This window comes from Chelonia mydas, chromosome 20, assembly GCF_015237465.2.
Source record: "Chelonia mydas isolate rCheMyd1 chromosome 20, rCheMyd1.pri.v2, whole genome shotgun sequence".
In the NCBI taxonomy this organism is placed as follows: domain Eukaryota; kingdom Metazoa; phylum Chordata; order Testudines; family Cheloniidae; genus Chelonia; species Chelonia mydas.
Window position 1 is genome coordinate 3,847,771 of NC_051260.2, and position 20,140 is coordinate 3,867,910.

Here is a 20,140-nt window from a genome sequence, read left to right on the forward strand (position 1 = left end):
ACCCAGCCCTTCCCGCATTGCTGGATGAGGGACAGGCCCGGCTAGGGGGGAGTGAGGAGTCCCAGTGCTGGTGAAAGTTGAGAATCTCTAGCCTCAGGGATTTGGATTTGGTTTTTGGACATCTAGCTGGCCTGGGCATTAGCTGGGTAACCCCAGCGCCGGAAGCTGCCATGGGGGACATGCTGGCCGGGGAGAGCTGACTTTCCATTAGTGTCGACTCTGATTTAGTGCCAGTCTGCGAGCAGCGGGGGTGTGGGTGCAAACAGAGCTGCCAGGGCTGGAGTGGACCACCTATTAAACAATCATGACTGTGTACAGGTTGGCGCTGCGCCAGGCTCCGCGGTGTTCCTCAGAGAAACTCACCCCCACCGGTCGACCCAGCCCCGTTGGGGCCGGGCACGGCCTCATGCAATCGCAGAGAGATTTGCACACCGTTGGGCAAGCCCCAGGGGGACCACTTGCGCCCCTGCGCTCCCAGAGATTGAGGGCAGGGGCTGGGAGACGGGGGATCTGAGACAGTAATGGTCTGCGAGACTCCGAGGTGCCCAGAGGCCAGGGGGACGGGCACGGTGTGCGCACAGAGAGGCACAACGTTCCTTCCTCTCTCTGCACCAGGCTCCAAGGTGACCCGACCCTCATGCTCAGGTGGCCTCAAGCTGCCCTGCAGCCCCTGGCCCTGCTTGGCTCCCGGTGTAAATTGCAGCAGCCTCGGGGCAGCTGTGACCTGCACTCGGGGGGCGGGGGGGGGTGAGCAGAGAATTCCCATAGCACCCTGCAGTCTGGCCACGCCCCTCCTGGACGGGGCCTTGAGGGCAGGATTCTTAGTTGGGTCCATTTCATTTTATTCCTGGTGCCGTTCCGTGTCCTGCCGCAGAGACACTCAGCTGGCTTTTGGGGCTTCGGCCCATCCCGTTGCCACCAGCACCGTGCCGGTGAAATGACCCTCCTCCCCGTGCTTCCCGAAACGCAGCCAGCTCTGGGGAAGAGCAGCCGAGTGGCACACAGCACCAAAGATGCGAGGGTGGGGCCAAGCCCCTCCTCTTCCGGGAAGTGCTCCGGGGGCCGGGGCGGGGGGGGGGGGGAGACACAAGCCGGCAGCATACCAGATTTATGCAAATCCATCATTCCCCGCCCCCACCCCCACAGCTGGGCCAGGGCCCAGAGTGGAAACCTGATGTTTGCAATTCAAATCTGTTCAGGGAAGCAGCAGAGAGACCCACAGCTCCCCTCCCCCAGGAGGTGAACACAGAGCCCCAAGGCAGTCACAAGACTGTAGTCAGCAGGAGCGTGGGGCTCGGAGAGCCAGGCTCCATGTAGGGGTATGAAGAGAGCAGGTTGGGTGGTCCGGAGCACCTCTGTTCGGCTCAACACAGGCTGGCATAGGGGGCTTTGCCCTCCAGGAGGGGGGCACGGTTTGAAGCCAGCTTGGGCTGGTGGCGGCTGGCCTTTGTGTGAACGGGCAGCGGATTTCACTCCGCTTTGCAAAGGGCAGGGTTGGCACGAACAGGCTTCTGGTCGCTTTGCCCGACGGGGCCACGGGGACTTGAGGGCTTGTCTCGCCCCAGGAGCTGCACTGGTATATTGGCATTGTGGCAGCAGGCAGCACCTGACCCCCGCTGCGCCAGGCCCGGCACATACCAGGACAGGTGGGCACAGCGCTCTGGGGGCGTTCCCGGTGCTCTCCCAACCCTGGCGCCCACCCAGCAGCGGGCACGGCAGGTAGGTGTCCCGCCGTCCTGCTCGCTGCCTTGTGGGAAGCTTTGGCAGTGCATTGTGGGATGCCGGCTGGCATTGTGGGAGCGTGGGTTCAACCCCCTCCGACCTATCCCAACAGTCACTGCTCGCCTATGCCTCTCCCCGGGTGGCGGAGGTATGGAGAGCGGATGAAGGAGCAGTGCACTGTGGGATGGCAGCGGGAGGACTTACCCTGGTGGGGTAAAATCTGGCTGTGTGTGTGTAGGGCTCAGGGGGAACAACTGTCCAGAATAAACTCAGACACAGGCATGTTCGTGCCAGGGAAATCTGGTGTGCCCACCAGCCCTGAGCTCCCCTCTGCCCTCTAGAGGTGGGTCCCCGCAGGACAGGGGGAGGGGTAGCTTGCCCCACGGCTGCCTAGGAGGTAACACCCAGGTCTGTGCTCTTGGCACCCGGTGCGACGGCTGCACCCCTTTCCCCCCGCCGCAAGCCTCACCTCAGGGGTGACGCGGGGCTCCCACAGCTCCTGATCTCTGGCGTGTCCTGGGCTCTTCTAGGGCCAGGCAGGGAGACTCCCCCGTCTCATCTGGAGCCCCTCATGGCTCCCACGGACAGGGTGGCACCAGCCTGGGGTGGAGGAGACACAGGGAGGCATTGAAGAGTGGGCAGAACCAGGAAATCCCATCCGGCTCTACTCCACGCCCCCTTCTCCAGGCACCAGGAGGGCAGAGGGTGTAGCTGTGGGGCAGAGGCAGGGGGCTGGGAAAGCAGCAGGAGCACAAGTCACTGGGGAGCCCAGTGCCCATCTCCCTGCCTGCCTGAGCCCCCCCCCCCCCAGTGCCAATCTCCCCTGTCTCCCAGAACCCCACAGTGCCCATCTCCTCTGCCTGCCTGAGCTCCCCCCAGTGCCAATCTCCCGTCTCCCAGAGCCCCACAGTGCCCATCTCCTCTGCCTGCCTGAGCCCCCTGCAGTGCCAATCTCCCCTGTCTCCCAGAGCCCCCACCATGCCCATCTCCCCTGCCTGCCTGATCCACCCCCCAGTGCCCAGCTCCCCTGCCTGCCAGAGGCCCACCCCATCCAGTGTGACTCTCCCCTGCTGCCCAACCCCCCCCACCCCCATCTCCCCTGCCTATGAAAGGCCTCTCCAACCCCCACAGGCCCTGTGCCCAGCCAGAGAACAATCCTTAAGACTTTCATTGTCCTCTGTTGACTCTGCTGGGCTTGGCATGGGGCCCGCTGTCCCAGGGAGCCTTCCCAATCACCTGGCCCAGAGGGGCCCTTAGCCAGCCTGAATGCCCCTCAGTGGTGCCCAGTGACACCTGGGTCTGGCAGGTGGCCACCTGCAGCTGGAAAACTGCTTTGTGACTCCCTCAGCCGGGCCGGGAATGGGGGCAACTTGGGGGGGGGGGGGGCTAGGGTGACGACGGGCCCCTACCCCTCTCCTAACAACACCCTCCCTCCCTCCTGCCCAAGCAGCCAGTTCACTGGGCAGCCGGCTGCCCCACAGCTCTTTGCAGGGGAGGGGGGGCCATGGGGGCTGCTTCCCCCTCCAAGGGGACTGGGCCTCCAGAGTTAGCAGCACCGGGGGGGGGGGGGTTGGGGGGGTCAGAGCTGGGAGAGGGGAGACAGTGACAGTCCCTGGAGGGGGGAGAGATGGTGGTCAAGGGAGTGAAACAAATCGATCTGAATGCCCCCACCCCCATCCCCAGGCGAGATGTCCAACCCTGGGGAGCCCGGGCCATTCTGAGGGGGGGCAGTTGATGCCCAGACGCCATGGTGAGGGGCTGGGGGGGGGGAACTACTTCGGGGTCTGTGTGGAGACCGAGGGCTGGGTCACAGGTAGGTAGGCCAGGGGTGGGGTGGCCGGGGACAGCCAGCCAGCGAGAGGGGAACCTGGCTCTCTGCCCAGGGTGCCTCGGCGCTGCGGTGATGGACCCCGCTGCAGGTGTCCAATGATCCGCAGTTCCCGGGGGAGGCTGAAGAGCCCCCCTGGGGGGGGGGATTTGGCACAGCTGTGCCCCAGCCCGGGCTGTCGACCCCCCCCCCCAAAATAACCCTCCCCCCCTCACTCGGTGCGGAGGGGCCGGAGCGCAGCGCAGAACATGGCTGCAGCTGGGGGCGCAAACCCTCCCCCGCCCCCGGGCCATGCAGAACGGGCTGATCCCGATCCCGCCCCCCCCCCCCCGCAGCCTTGCGCTGCGCCCACGGCCGGTCCCGCGCAGCTTGGGGGGGGGGGGGGCAAACTGCAGCGCTATAAATCACTCCCGCGCTGCGCGACATTGCATCGACTCCCCCCCCCCACAGCATCGGCACCGCGACAGGGAAGGGGGGGGCGGGATCGCGAGATCCTTTCGATCCCCCCTCCCTCCCCGCAGCAGCTCGTCGTCCCCCCCCCCAGGGCTCCGCTGTCGGAGCGACGCTGCTGAAGTGCTGGCCAGCTCCCCCCACCCCCCCAGCCTACCTGGCTGCCCAGCGCATCTCCCCGCCTCGCCTCCCATGGTCACATCTTCGGGCGCCCCCCCTCGGACCCGCCCCCCCCCACACACCCCGGACCCCGCTCCGGCTCTAGCGCGGCTGGACCGGGCTGGCGGGGGCCGTCGGGAGCCTGGCAGGCGGAGGGCGCCCCCGCTGGCCCGAGGAGGGAATGGCGGCTGCAGCAGCCCGAGGTGTGTGGGGGGACGGGGGGGGAGCCTTTGTCTCGCACAGAGATGCCTCCCCCCACGCTTTACCGATCCCGACCCACCCATCCTGCGCCCTGGGGAGCCAGGGGGAGGGGGGCCAGCTCAGACAAAGAAATCCCAAGACAAAGGATTTGGGGGGAGGGGGGTCAGGATGACAGTGGGGGTGGGGGAGGGGGGTTAGAAAGCAGGTGGCACCTTGTACTGGGCTCTAACCGGGGGGCATGGCTGGAGGATACGGGATCGTCACACCCACCCCCCACCCCCAAGCAGGATCCCTGCTGGAAACCCTTGGAAATGGGATAGAAACAGGGACCAAACTGGGTCTAGGACCATGCCCAGCAAGGGCTGGGCATCGCTGGGGACTGGGTGGGACCTTTCCCACTAGACCGGCTGGCTCAGGCCAGTGGGGTGGAGGCGGGGGCACGGGGACTCAAAGCCGTCCCCACGCTTGTTCCGGGTCCCCTGTGGGAACTGGATTGGGAGGATCCCGGTTCCGCGCTGGGGCCCATGTGGGTAGCAAATCTCCTAGGTCACAACTGAGCCTCAGGGGTGGGGGGGGTTCCTGCAGGCTGAGGCGCAGCTGGACTGTCCCCAACTAGCTCAGGGCCTCACAGGGCCTGATCTGGAGCAGGTGGGTGAGACCCCAACCGGCACAGTTACCAAGGAGTGGTTCAAAGAAACCTACCAAACTTCCAGTCGCCTGCGGGTTTGCTCGCCTTTATCGTTCGCTGCGGCCGGAATGCCAGGGCACGCCCGCCCCTCCCCCAGCTTTCCCTGGAGCGGTGACCCGCGTGGGCTGCCGAATTGGTGTTGCAAGCCAGGAAGCCATACATCGCTGACGAACAGGGCACTGGGCAGTTTGTTCAGTTGTACGTGGCTTTCGAAAACGCCCCGGAGAAGGAAAACCAAAAACAGGAATAGAAAAAAGAAAGTGTCCCTCTGGCTAACTCATTGAGTCTACACACAGTGCTTGAGGTTATGGGTAATTCAGGTATCAGAGCGGGAGCGGTGTTAGTCTGGATCTGTAAAAGCGGCAAAGAGTCCTGTAGCACCTTATAGACTAACAGACGTATTGGAGCATAAGCTTTCGTGGGTGAATATCCGCTCCGTCGGATGCATTCGTCGGTAATTCAGGGGCAGGGAAAATCTGGGCAAGAAAGTCAGAGAGGCACAGCTTTCAAAGGAGGTGGGACATTCGTCTGTGTACCACGGTGCCACCTAAATACTTCCATCGAGACCAGACTCCACGCAGAGAGACAGCCCCGGCCCTGAAATGCTTTGGGTGGGAGGGGAAACAGAGGCAAGCAGCAGGCGAGCTGTCCAGAGTCATATGGCCAAGTCCGGACCAGCTCTCCAAGCTAACGCCCAACGGCTCCACTCCGCTGCCTCAAACTACATCAGGAGGGGCTGTACGGTTTTACGGGGCTCCTGGAAGTTCCCAAACCCCAGTTCCTTCCCGGATCATAAACACAACCCCCAATAAATACAAATCCGCCCTAGCTTTTAGAGCTTTCTCCATCCCTAGCTCTCCAAGCGCTGTCCCGAGAAGGACAGTTTCATGAGATGGGGGAATGGAAGAGATTCCGTTACATGAAACTGGCCTGAGCTCTCCCGTTCCAGCCCAGGTGCCCCCACTTGGGCCAACTAAGAGGGGCTAGAAGAGGTCAGTCAGGCCTCAGACAGGAGAGGAGAGCTGGCAGAGTCAGGAGATGGTTTCTGGGAGAAGGCAGGAGAGGTTTGCTGGCTGGTGTCCCTGTAGTGGGGCAGTTGCCCCACTCCAGCAGAATCATAGAATCATAGAATATCAGGATTGGAAGGGACCTCAGGAGGTCATCTAGTCCAACCCCCTGCTCAAAGCAGGACCAATCCCCAACTAAATCATCCCAGCCAGGGCTTTATCAAGCCTGACCTTAAAAACCTCAAAGGAAGGAGATTCCACCACTTCCCTAGGTAACGCATTCCAGTGTTTCACCACCCACCTAGTGAAAAAGTTTTTCCTAATATCCAACCTAAACCTCCCCCACTGCAACTTGAGACCATTACTCCTTGTTCTGTCATCAGCTCCCACTGAGAACAGTCTAGATCCATCCTCTTTGGAACCCCCTTTCAGGTAGTTGAAAGCAGCTATCAAATCCCCCCTCACTCTCTTCTGCAGACTCAACAATCCCAGTTCCCTCAGCCTCTCCTCATAAGTCATGTGTTCCAGTCCCCTAATCATTTTTGTTGCCCTCCGCTGGACTCTCTCCAATTTTTCCACATCCTTCTTGTAGTGTGGGGCCCAAAACTGGACACAGTACTCCACAGTACTCCAGATGAGGCCTCACCAAAGTCGAATGGAGGGGAATGATCACGTCCCTTGATCTGCTGGCAATGCCCCTACTTATACAACCCAAAATGCCATTAGCCTTCTTAGCCTTCTGTTGACTCATATCCAGCTTCTCGTCCACTGTAACCACTAGGTCCCTTTCTGCAGAACTGCTGCCGAGCCATTCGGTCCCTAGTCTGTAGCGGTGCATGGGATTCTTCTGTCCTAAGTGCAGGACTCTGCACTTGTCTTTGTTGAACCTCATCAGATTTCTTTTGGCCCAATCCTCTAATTTGTCTAGGTCCCTCTGTGTCCTATCCCTACCCTCCAGTGTATCTACCTCTCCTCCCAGTTTAGTGTCATCTGCAAACTTGCTGAGGGTGCAATCCACACCATCCTCCAGATCATTAATGAAGATATTGAACAAAACCGGCCCCAGGACCGACCCTTGGAGCACTCCACTTGATACCAGCTGCCAACTAGACATGGAGGCATTGATCACTACCTGTTGAGCCCGACAATCTAGCCAGCTTTCTATCCACCGTATAGTCCATTCATCCAGCCCATACTTCTTTAATTTTCTGGCAAGAATACTGTGGGAGACTGTGTCAAAAGCTTTGCTAAAGTCAAGGAATAACACGTCCACTGCTTTCCCCTCATCCACAGAGCCAGTTATTTCGTCATAGAAGGCAATTAGATTAGTCAGGCATGACTTGCCCTTGGTGAATCCATGCTGACTGTTCCTGATCACTTTCCTCTAGTGCTTCAGAATTGATTCTTTGAGGACCTGCTCCAAGATTTTTCCAGGGATTGAGGTGAGGCTGACTGGCCTGTAGTTCCCCGAATCCTCCTCCTTCCTGTTTCTAAAGATGGGCACTACATAAGCCTTTTCCCCATCGTCTAGGACCTCCCCCGATCGCCATGAGTTTTCAAAGATAATGGCCAATGGCTCTGCAATCACATCCGCCAACTCCTTTAGCACTCTCGGATGCAGCGCATCCGGCCCCATGGACTTGTGCACGTCCAGCTTTTCTAAATAGTCCCAAACCACTTCTTTCTCCACAGAGGGCTGGTCACCTCCTCCCCAGGCTGTGCTGCCCAGTGCAGCAGTCTGGGAGCTGACCTTGTTCGTGAAGACAGAGGCAAAAAAAGCATTGAGCGTATTAGCTTTTTCCACATCGTCTGTCACTAGGTTTCCTCCCTCATTCAGCAAGGAGCCAACACTTTCCTTGACTTTCTTCTTGTTGCTAACATACCTGAAGAAACCCTTCTTGTTACTCTTAACATCTCTTGCTAGCTGCAACTCCAAGTGTGATTTGGCCTTCCTGATTTCACTCCTGCATGCCCGAGCAATATTTTTATACTCTTCCCTGGTCATTTGTCCAATCTTCCACTTCTTGTAAGCTTCTTTTTTGTTTTTAAGATCAGCAAGGATTTCACTGTTAAGCCAAGCTTGTCGCCTGCCATATTTACTATTCTTCCTACACATCGGGACGGTTTGTTCCTGTAACCTCAGTAAGGATTCTTTACAATACAGCCAGCTCTCCTGGACTCCTTTCCCGCTCATGTTATTCTCCCAGGGGATCCTGCCCATCAGTTTCCTGAGGGAGTCAAAGTCTGTTTTTCTGAAGTCCAGGGTCCATATTCTGCTGCTCTCCTTTCTCCCTTGTGTCAGGATCCTGAACTCAACCATCTCATGGTCACTGCCACCCAGGTTCCCATCCACTTTAGCTTCCCCTACTCATTCTTCCCCATTTGTGAGCAGCAGGTCAAGAAGAGCTCTGCCCTGCCCCTAGTTGGTTCCTCCAGCACTTGCACCAGGAAATTGTCCTCTACACTTTCCAAAAACTTCTTGGATTGTCTGTGCACTGCTGTATTGCTCTCCCAGCAGATATCAGGGTGATTGAAGTCTCCCATGAGAACCAGGGCCTGAGATCTAGTAACTTCTGTTAGTTGCCAGAAGAAAGCCTCGTCCACCTCATCCCCCTGGTCTGGTGGCCTTTAGCAGACTCCCACCACGACATCACCCTTGTTGCTCACGCTTCTAAACTTAATCCAGAGACACTCAGGTTTTTCTGCAGTTTCATACCGGAGCTCTGAGAGTACTGCTCCCTTACATACAGTGCAACTCCCCCACCTTTTCTGCCCTGCCTGTCCTTCCTGAACAGCTTATATCCACCCATGACAGTGCTCCAGTCATGTGAGTTATCCCACCAAGTCTCTGTTATTCCAACCACATCATAATTCCTTGACTGTGTCAGGACTTCCAGTTCTCCCTGCTTGTTTCCCAGGCTTCTCGAATTTGTGTATAGGCACTTGAGATAACTCGCTGACTGTCCCACTCCCTCCCCTCTTGCGCTCTCCTGCTTGTGATTCCTGCCGGTATCCATCTTCCTCACTTACCTCAGGGCTTTGGTCTCCTTCCCCCGGTGAACCTAGTTTAAAGCCCTCCTCACTAAGTTAGCCAGCCTGCTTGCGAAGATGCTCTTCCCTCTCTTCGTTAGGTGGAGCCCGTCTCTGCCTAGCACTCCTTCTTCTTGGAACACCATCCCATGGCCAAAGAATCCAAAGCCTTCTCTCCAACACCACCTGCATAGCCATTCGTTGACTTGCATGATTCGACGGTCTCTACCCAGGGAGAGCCAGAACCCTGAGGTGAAGGGCACCGGGATCTGGGAGGGATACGGGGGCCAGCGGCAGGCAAGACACCGGCCAGTAGGAGGTGCTCTGTATGCTGGAAAAGAGCTAATTCCCGAGGCAACCAGCAGGAGGTGCCACGCAGGTGAGTGTTGATCTGCTACAGTCCCCAAGCCAGAGATCTAGGGCTGGAGAGGGCTGAAGAAAGGGGGAGCTACCCGCTGATGTCTCCTTGCTGGACAGCGGGACCCTAGGAATGGTGAGATGGCTGCACCCCAGAAGGAAGGGCTGGTGTGGCCATCCTGTCTGAGGGACAGGAGAGGATAGAGCAGGACACCTGGGGCAAGGTGAGAACAAGGCCACGAGGGGGCACTTGGGGAGGAGGCCACTCACTTGCAGGGAAACTGAGGAACAGGATGGGGCAGTGACTTGCCAAGGTAGCAATAGGCCGAGCCATGGCAGAGCTAGAATACTGAGGCTGATGGTACATCCAGGTAATTTCCAGGAATATGACTGACAGCCCCCTCCCCCCTCCCCCCCAAGTCCTCAATTCCATTCCCTTCTCCCCATGCCGGGGCAGGGCCTGATGTTATGAAATCCCAGGCATCAGAGAGGAGCCTGTATTTCCCAGTAACTAGCCTGGACTGTGAGCGCTGTGGCCTAATCCTATCGCGATCCTCCTAAACTGGGCACCAAGCCAAGCTGCTCTCAAATCAGGCACCAGAGCAGAGCCATTATGGTTCTGGGCCCGAGTCAAGAGCCCTGAGGCAAGCGGCCCATTCGAGATGCAAATCATCTGCCCAGGAAACAGTCCCCCACGTTGTGCACTGTCGGAGCCTTGCGTGGGCTCACCACAAAGATGCCCCTTGTCCAGCGGCAGTGGGCGGGTGCTGCTCCCGATGAAATGCCGCTTGTCTCTTCTGGCCTGCCAGCTGCGAACTGGGATTCAAACCAGCAGCAAGCAGCTGATTTTGACCCCTGAGAACCAGGAGGCTCCGAGAGGCAGAGCTCCCACCCCATCCTCCACCCGCACTGGCTGGATCCTTTTAGAAACAGTGGCCCCACACTGCATGGTAACTAACCTCAGCGGCTCGTGGGAAGCCCCCCTCGATGTTCAGGGGGCAGTGGTGGGGTTGCAGAGGAGCCTGCACTGAGTAAAGGGAGCTGAACCCTTTGGAAAAGCCGGAGGAGATGGCTTTGTAGCCTGACCCTCATGATGGGAATCGCTGGTCCTCCGCCCTTCCTCCCCTCCCCAGGCCCCGTATGCTATCTGCTCTGTGTGTGGGGGGGGATGGGGGGGGGTGGGGGCATGTCTTTCAGGGAAAAGCGCAGCACTCCGGGTCCTTGTCTGCACTGCAGAGGTGTTGACTATGGAAGGGCGTTCTCCAGAAATGAGGGGTTTGCTCTGGTGACTGGCGGACACTTTCCCTCTTGCCCTCCACCCCAGAGGTGGTCGCATGTGCCAAGGGCTCAAGCATGTGCTTGGTGTCAGTTACAGGGTGACCGGCTGCCTGCCCCTGTAGCTCTCCAGAGGCATTGTAAGGAGCCTAAGGGATAAAACCCCAAGGTGACAGAGGCCTCTGAAATACCTGTGTTAGGCCGACAGCCTAGGAGCCCTGCCTTTTCAAAGCAGGGGAATTCGTGCGACGAGCTGTCTCGCTGGAGTGCCATGCCTCAGAGTATTTAGGTTGCGAACGGGGTCTTCGGGGTCTTTGCTTGTTGAGACGCTAGGACGCATTGAGTGGAAATCTGCAGCTGAAACAGAACACGACTTTTAATTGGATCCCTCTGCTGGTGACATGCACAAGGGAGGAAAGGAATGCGGGCGGGAGACTGGCGCCACTTCAACAGAGCAGGCAGCTGGTAGCTGCTGTGGTCAGATGTTTGGCTGCGTGCGTGTGTTCTCCCTGTGTGCTGCTCTCCGCTCTGCGCAGACAGCCGGCACAGCAGTCTGCGAGCCAACCGCCCAACGACCACAAGATCCGTTAAGGTATGAAGGCACCAGGCCAGGTTTATTGTTGACCAAGCACCTGGCAGGCTCTACAAGGAGATCTCTTAGTATATGACAATGGATGCAGCTCGGTGAATGCTGGGACTTTCCATTTCCCCCTCGGCTGGACCAAGACACTCTTTCAGAGATACCTCTTTATACCCTGGTGCAAACAAGTTACGTACTGCCCCTCTGACATAGTTGGTTACGGCCCCCTGACGTGGCTAGTTATCACCCATCTCCTTGTACACGATCAAAACCCCTTTATTCATCACGCTGTGATTCCGACCGTATCTTTTAGGAGGGGTCAGCGTGTTTCTGGGGAATGTTTTTGTACTATCCTTGATATCTGGATGGTCTGGTACCCCTCTTCTGGACTGTGTTTGCGTGAGTGCCTGGTGTTTGCTAACTTTGCTTTATATCAGCAAAGCTTGCCCACTGCTTTAGCTCATACCAGGCTTCTGTTAGGAGGGCTTATATCTCAGGCTCTCTGTCTACAACATTAGCTGCCACCAGCGGAGCTGACATGCCAAAGTGCCCGGTGTTGACCAATAGAGGCTGGCTAACATATAAATATAGATCATATTAATAACAGGCATGATCCACACCATAGATCTATATATCGGTAGGCATTAAGCACCAACAATATTAAGCACAAATATGGTACTCACCTCTACCTCGATCCTGTTCATTTATGCTAAGTACCCCATCACAGCCGGCATTGGCTAAAATCAGCAGTTGGCACAAGCAGACGGGAAACTTGTCAGCAATCAAGATACTGTCATTCTCGGTCCTGGTATAAGCTCAGGAAGTCCCTTCACGGCTCTGCACCTGGGAAGGAACAGAGCAACAAAGCAGGGAACTGGGGCATCGGGCTGGATTTTAGGGATGTGCAAATGTACTTAAAGGACTGCACAGGACCTTTCCAGAGGGAATAAGGCAAAGCGCCACGTTTATTGGTAATACATGTATCAACCAACACTGTGTCATATGCATATGATAGATATTACACTCATGCACTCACATACACACACAAGCACACGCCGTCTTGTTGTTGTTACCAACTAGTTGCTCCCCTTAACTTCACTGGCCAGGTGAGTTAGATGGGGGAGGGGTGGAGCCGGGCTTCTGTTGATCCGGATCAATGCTCCGATGTTGACAAGACGAGACTCGGGGTCCTCTGCAAGACACCTCACATTTATAGCAGCTTCCCTCTAATGCCAATCTGTCCCAGATACAAAATCTGTGTCTGTGTCCCTTGGTCCTTTATGCTGCTTCCTTCTGGGTGTTGTCTTAATGCTACAAAAAGGGTGTTTTCAAAAGAAGGTGCTGGCTTCTAACCCCCAAGGCCATCAATATGTCTGCTCTTCTTTAGTGAGCCCACTTGACAAGTTTCATTGTTCTTGGGTCTGACTTCCATCCCCTCTTCCCCTGTTGCAGCTGTCTGGAGGTGCTTGCCTTCCACACCGTGCTCATTCACACCTCGTTCATTCAACAGGGCAATTGATTAAAAGGTGGGGGGGGAGAGAGAGATCTCATTCTACTCCTAGCAAAAAGACATTTTTTAACATTATAACAAGGCTCAATACAGAGTTGTCTATATAAGGATCTGATACAAAGTTCTATGAAAATTGAGGCATAACACAAAGTCATATGAAAGTTGTGTGAAGATGCTTAATGCAGAGATTTATCTACACAAAGACACATGTTTCAGAGTAACAGCCGTGTTAGTCTGTATTCGCAAAAAGAAAAGGAGTACTTGTGGCACCTTAGAGACTAACCAATTTATTTGAGCATAAGCTTTCGTGAGCTGCATCCGATGAAGTGAGCTGTAGCTCACGAAAGCTTACGCTCAAATAAATTGATTAGTCTCTAAGGTGCCACAAGTCCTCCTTTTCTTTTTACAAAGAGACATGTAACTCGGTAAATCATATAAATAATACCAGCTGAAACGTGCAACTTGGGAGCCCCCCTTTTGCGTAAGGCGAATGTAACATTGGCTGCATGGGAGCCTGGAATCTTAGAGAACCTTTTCCCTGGAGCATATTAATAAAACTGCCTGTCACTGGTTACTTGGTCTCTTGAGTATATTGCATGATGAGATAACAAACCAAACTGTGACCAAGCACTCGACTATACCATGTATCTATGCCAGTGCGGGATCAGCCAGATTAAAACATTTTTTGTTTTACTTTTTGAGTCTTTGGCTAGCTGTTCCTATTCCACATATTCATAAGTGATCTGGAAAAAGGGGTCAACAGTGAGGTGGCAAAATTTGCAGATGATACAAAACTACTCAAGATAATTAAGTCCCAAGCAGACTGCAAAGAGCTACAAAAGGATCTCTCAAAACCGGGTGAAGTGAGCTGTAGCTCACGAAAGCTCATGCTCAAATAAATTGGTTAGTCTCTAAGGTGCCACAAGTCCTCCTTTTCTTTTTGTAGAATGGAAGATGAAATTCAATGTTGATACATGCAAAGTAATGCACATTGGAAAACATCATCCCAAATGTATATATATGAAATGATGGAGCCTAAATTAGCTGTTACCACTCAAGAAAGAGATTGTGGAGTCATTGTGGATAGTTCTCTGAAAACATGACTCAATGTGCAGCGGCAGCCAAAAAAGCGAACAGAATGTTGGGAATCATTAGGAAAGGGATAGATAATAAGACAGAAAATATCATATTGCCTCTATATAAATCCATGGTATGCCAACATCTTGAATACTGCGTGCAGATGTGGTAGCTCCATCTCAAAAAAGATGTCTTGGAATTGGAAAAGGTTAAAAAAAAGGGCAAAAAAAAAAAGGGGGTATGGAACGGCTGCCGTATGAGGAGAGATGAATAAGACTGGGACTTTTCAGCTTGGAAAAGAGACGACTAAGGGGGGATATGATAGAGGTCTATAAAATGATGACTGGTGTGGAGAAAGTAAATCAGGAAGTGTTATTTACTCCTTCTCATAACACAAGAACCAGGGGTCAGCAAATGAAATTAATAGGCAGCAGGTTTAAAACAAACAAAAGGAAGTACTTCTTCACACAACGTACAGTCAACCTGTGGAATTCCTTGCCAGAGGATGTTGTGAGTTCAAGACTATAACAGGGTTCAAAAAAGAACTAGATAAGTTCATGGAGGATAGGTCCATCAATGGCTATTAGCCAGGATGGGCAGGGATGCAAACCATGCTCTGAAGTGTCCCTAGCCTCTGTTTGCCAGAAGCTGGGAATGGGCGACAGGGGATGGATCACGTGATGATTCCCTGTTCTGTTCATTCCCTCTGGGGCACCTGGCATTGGTCACTGTCGGAAGACAGGATACTAGGCAAGATGGACCTTTGGTCTGACCCAGTATGGCCGTTCTTATTTTCTCAGTTTCCCCCTATACTTTGCATTGGTACAGTGGGGCAGAAAGGATGAAGTTTGCTTTGGGGCAGACATAGGTGCGTGGGCCACCTCCCTGTCTGGGTGGAATGCACAGAGTCATTAAGGAACAGGCTGAAACCAACCCGGATCAACAAGGGGTCCAGAGAAACCACACCAGCTCCATTGAGTTGTGGATCCACACTCCTGGCAGGGAAGCTCAGCAGAGATCCATACCTGCTCTTGAGAACAAAGGGAGTGTGGGCGGAGCAGCATAAGAGTTGGCTTCTGGGAGCTCTCTCACCTGTGAGCTGATTAAGGAGATCAGAGAGAAACACAAGGCCTGGAAGTGGAGCTCACTCCAGTTTTCCCCAGTGAATTGCACTGGGCTAGCCAGAAGGGTCGATGCTTTAACCTTCATTTCAAACCGGGGCTCCATGACAGGGTATCTGTCATTTTCATTTGGGCCTGTAAACCTCTAGACAGAGCTATGGTCCATTTTGGTCAATTTCACGGTCAGAGGATTTTAAAAATCCTACATTTCCTGATTTCAGCTATTTAAATCTGAAAGTTCACAGTGTTGTAATTGTAGGGGTCCTGACCCAAGAATGAGTTTGTGAGGGGGTCACAAGGTTATTCCAGCGGGGTTGCTACCCTTACTTCTACACTGCTGCTGTCGCTCCCTTCAGAGCTGGGCAGCCGGAGAGCGGTGGCTGCTGGCCGGGAGCCCAGCTCTGAAGGCAGATACCGGATTGCCACCCTAACTTCTGCACTGCTGCTGGTGGGGCGCTGCCTTCAGAGCTGGGTGCCTGGCCAACAGCTGCCGCTGTCTGGCCGCCCAGCTCTGAAGGCAGCACAGAAGTAAGAGGGGCAATACTGTGACCCCCCTAAAATAACCTTGTGACCCCCCCCTGCAATTTGCTTTTGGGTCAGAACCCTCAATTTGAGAAATGCTGGTCTCCCTCCGTGAAATCTGTAGAGTATAGGGTAAAAGCACATAAAAGACCAGACTTCACACTCCGTGACGCGTTTTTCATGGCCACGAATTTGGTAGTCCCCAGCTATAATGTATTACAATTCTTGTCATATAATGGGGGGGGTGTCAACAGGTGGTGCTGTTACCGTTTTCCAGGTTCTCTCTCTTAGGCCACGTCTACGCTACAAAATTAAGTAGACCTAATTTACGACGGCATACAGCCACCGCAGTAATTACGTTGCTTGTGCGTGTCTATGCTTTGCTCCTTGTATCGGCTGTGGGTGTCCTCACCACAAGCGCTGGTATGATTGGCTGTACCCTCCGTGTGGAGCATTGTGGGAAGGCTCTGGAAAGCCACTGACGGTCAACATAAACAACGCCGTGTCTATACTGACACTGCGTCAACCCACCTACAGCGACCTTGACTCTGCGCCGCTCGGGGAGGGGGAGTGATTAAGTCGGCGCAGCTGGGCGGTGACATTGGCAAGAGCGAAATTTCAGTGTAGACGCTTCCATAGCTAGGTGGATGTAAGCTGCCTTGTGTCGCCCTAACTCTGTAGTGTAGTGCAGACCCTAGTGTGCACATGTTTAGTCTCTGAAGAAATGCTTGTGTCGCTGATCTGGGTTATAAAAGATTCTGGGGACTGGATGCATTAGGCGCGTTTGTCCTCTGCCTTGGACTCAAACTGGAGTCAATTGCTGAGGCGAAGTAACTGCCACCTGGAAGGTGGAGATTCCTGGACAAAGGAATCCTTGCCTGCTGTTTGCTCACCTCTGCTCCAGGACAGGTGAATACAACATAGGTAAACAAGCTGCACTTAGAATAGAGCCAGACTTACTGATTTCTCCTCCACAGGGAAGACGACCTGCAAGGCCTTGAACATCCACTACTGCTCTGCTGTGGGTTGACAGGTGGTGTCGGAAAAAGGGGCAACAAATAATTAATCATTTTACTGTATAAATACATAAAACCATCCAGAAACGCAACCTGAGACTAAGACACTGCCCAGTGCTCAGATGGCTATTGGCTGCCCCAAAGCCTGGAGCACTGGGGGCCAACAATGGAGCTTTATTCCCCTTGGGAAATTATCTTTCTGCAGCTGCCTCTGTAGGGGTCAGAGAGCACCGTAGGTGGTGTCACCTCGTCGGAGCTGGGGCCTTACTCCGGGGGGAGTTTTGTCAGACTGCTCTGAAAGAGCCGGGACCAACCATTCACTGACATGAAGATTTGTACCTGCATGGCATCCTGCCCTGTGTCACACCCCACTTTCGTATCATACCATAAGGAGCTGGATTTTGACAGGCTGTATGTGACAAAACACATACTGGGCTACCCCCAGAGACACATCCCTGGGATGTTTTGTTATGAAGAGATGAGGAGATGACATTTCCAGATGGGAGCCGGTGTTTCTGGTCTGACAAATACTTTACCTCCGTTTTTTATTTGCGATTTCTTTGGCAGTAAACCCACAACATGCGTGGAAAGAAGCCAATCTGTTGCAAATCTGGCTGGGCTATTTTCACAGCAATTATACCATAGTCACATCAAGTATGTTAGGCCATGTTGAATGGAATCAGGTGATGGTCACTGGCTCCTAGGCAACTAGCAACCTCCAATCCAGTGATTAATTCATCTTTATCTGTCATGACAAGGACCAAAATAGAGTTACCTTGTGTTGGGTGCAACACCTTCCATGTTAGCAAATTATCACCTATAATTTTTAATAACTGGAATGATGTCTTATTACTGGCTGCATGATACCTCCAGGATATGTCTCCTAAATCAAACTCCCGCATAGCAGCACCACATCTGTCTGTAAAGAGGAACTCGTTCTGAGGGAGTGCCCACTTAATCCTTAATCCCTCCTAAACAGATTATAACCGGGTTCAGTAATGTCAATTACATAAATATATATTGTTTTTCTCGTCAATGAGAATTTTGACTTCCTCTTGTCACCTAGCCTCCCAGCACTGGTTAATAAGCAAGTGAAATGTTTCTTTTCTCTCTGTTCTTTGCCACATCAGTTCAATTTGTTCATGATGCCTTGAGTTTGAGTTTTGTACCTCATTTGCCTCCGTGACACTCTCCACTTGTGTTGGTGGGTTAATGCCCTCCAAGCTGCTCCAGCTAGTCTCCGCCCAAGAAGGTTAGTCCCTTACCTGGGAGATGCGGGCCATCCCATTTCTAGATCTCTCTCTCTCCCACTGAAATGTGGCCCAATGTTAAATTAAAACCAAAACTATCAGCCTCACACCAGTCAGGCAGCCAACAGTTCCCCTCCAGTATTTTCTGCCTTCTCTTGGTCAATTACTGGTTAGGATATCTGGGAAGATCAGTTGGCCTTTCCTCTTCTTCTGCTTTGTTCCAGGATGTCTGAGGTCTTCTATAATCTGTGTAGTTCCATGTGATGCCACATCATTGGTTCCAATATGTATCATCATCATCAGTGGAGATTACCAGAGAATTTCTCAATCCAGTCTAATCCTGAGGTTCCATCTCATTTCTTCACTCCAGGGAGACAGAATATTGTCCTACTGTCCTTGTGGCCTTTGCTGAATTCTCTGTCCGCTCTTCTTACTATGAAGCTGCTGCTGATGACTGTTTGTATTCTGAGGATGGTTGAAGAATCTTTCTTGGATGCTGCTCATTTCAGACCACAAGGACACCCATCAGGTATGTCCCCTGTAGCTTTCTGTTCCATTCCTCCAGAGACAGGTTCTTCTGTAGTTGAGCTGCTGAGTATCTGAAAACATCTGAATACTCCCGCGTCTCTTTCTCCTCTTGGTCACAAATTGCCAGTCGGCTTCTTTGGTTTCTACTCTTTCCAATTCTTTTATCTCTAACCTTTCCTCCCGTGGACTTTATGGCAATGATTTATTAACCTAGTTGTCTAAGAAGTCTCTGTTTTCTGCTGTTGTACAATGTTGCAACTCCTGCTTCCTTCCAGACCACGTATCTTCTCCTGTAGTCTGGCCACCAGCTTGCATTTCATACCCCAGAAATCTATGCTGTCTTCCAGCAAAAGCAAAACCCAGCACAACCAACTGTATCTGCTAACTGGTGTAGAATCATACCTAAAACTGGAATCACAGTCCCTCTGTAACCTCCCCCCGAAAAAAACTCTTGCCATTTACCTCTCCTGTTCACCTGGCACTGTCCGCAATACTAATTAGCAACACATTACTAATACTAATACTCCCCATCTCCCTTGAAAACAAGGATGGACTAACCACACATCAAACACCAGTTCAGCTCAAAGCCCCAGGGCTTCCAGTGACAAGGTCCTCACTCAGACACTGACGGACCTGTCTCACCTGGCCAGCTCACGGGCCCACCGCCAGCCCAGCCCCACAACCCTCACAGAGAACAAAACAAACACAACACTCATCAAGTCCCTCTGTCTGCAAACACAGGATCCACAGCTTCACCCTCTGAAACGCTTCTCTGCCGCTCCTCTTGCCCTACTAAAGGGTGTGTATTTGCAGGGAGGGGGAGGAAGAGGGAGGGTGACAGGGGACCACAACTTTTCGTAAAGGAGTTTCACGTCAGGGTGTTCTATGTCTCAGCTACATCAGACGAGTATAGAGATCGCAGGGCCAAGTCACTCGGGGCGACCCGAGACACATTTTGTCACATGCAGCCAGCTAAAACCCAGCTCCTTCTTCAAGCCCTACGTGCAATAGGAGTGTGGGGAGGGGGCAGAATAGGGGGCAGCATATTGCTGAAGAACGAAGCTCCGGGTGCAGGGTGGCATGTCCCAGCTCCTTCCGAACCGTCCAACAGTTGCGGGGATGGGTCACTTGGGTGACACGATGCTTATTTTGTCACGCACGGTCAGTCAAAACTCAGCTCCTTATTGATTCACTCAACGAATTAGTCACTGCAATTTTGATCACATCCAAGCACACTCACGGGAGGAAATTTCTAAAAATTCTGTCTTACACGGATGCATTTTAAAATGAAATTGGCCACGGCCGAGGAACTGGGAAGCCAAGGAACCAACGGCAGCCTCAGGGCTGGTCTACACTTAAAAATTAGCTCAACCTCGCTATGTTGCTCAGGGCTGTGGAAACACTGCAAGTCCTGAGCGCGGTCGTTAGGTTGACCTAACCCCCAGGGTAGGTGCAGCTCGATCAAGGGAAGAATTCCTCAGTTGACCTAGCTCCCGTCTCTGGGAGAGGCGGATGAGCTGCACCAACAGAGCTAAGAAGTGTCTACGCGTGGCTGCAGTGTAGACAGCCCCCCGGCGCCGGTGAGGGTGCCACACCCCCTCGTCAGGAGGGTCCGCAGGGGGCTCCCAGCACACGTCCAGGCCTCAGAAGTGCCACATGGGTCACACCTTGCCCCATCATGGCAGCTGGGCTGCCCCCTTCCCCTGCCCCCCAGCATGGGCGCCACCCCTTGCCCGCCATGTTGCCTTACGCCCCTCCCCAGGGCTTGCCCCATCACCCACCCCCTGAGCCTGGGCCCCACAAACACCCATCGCGTGGC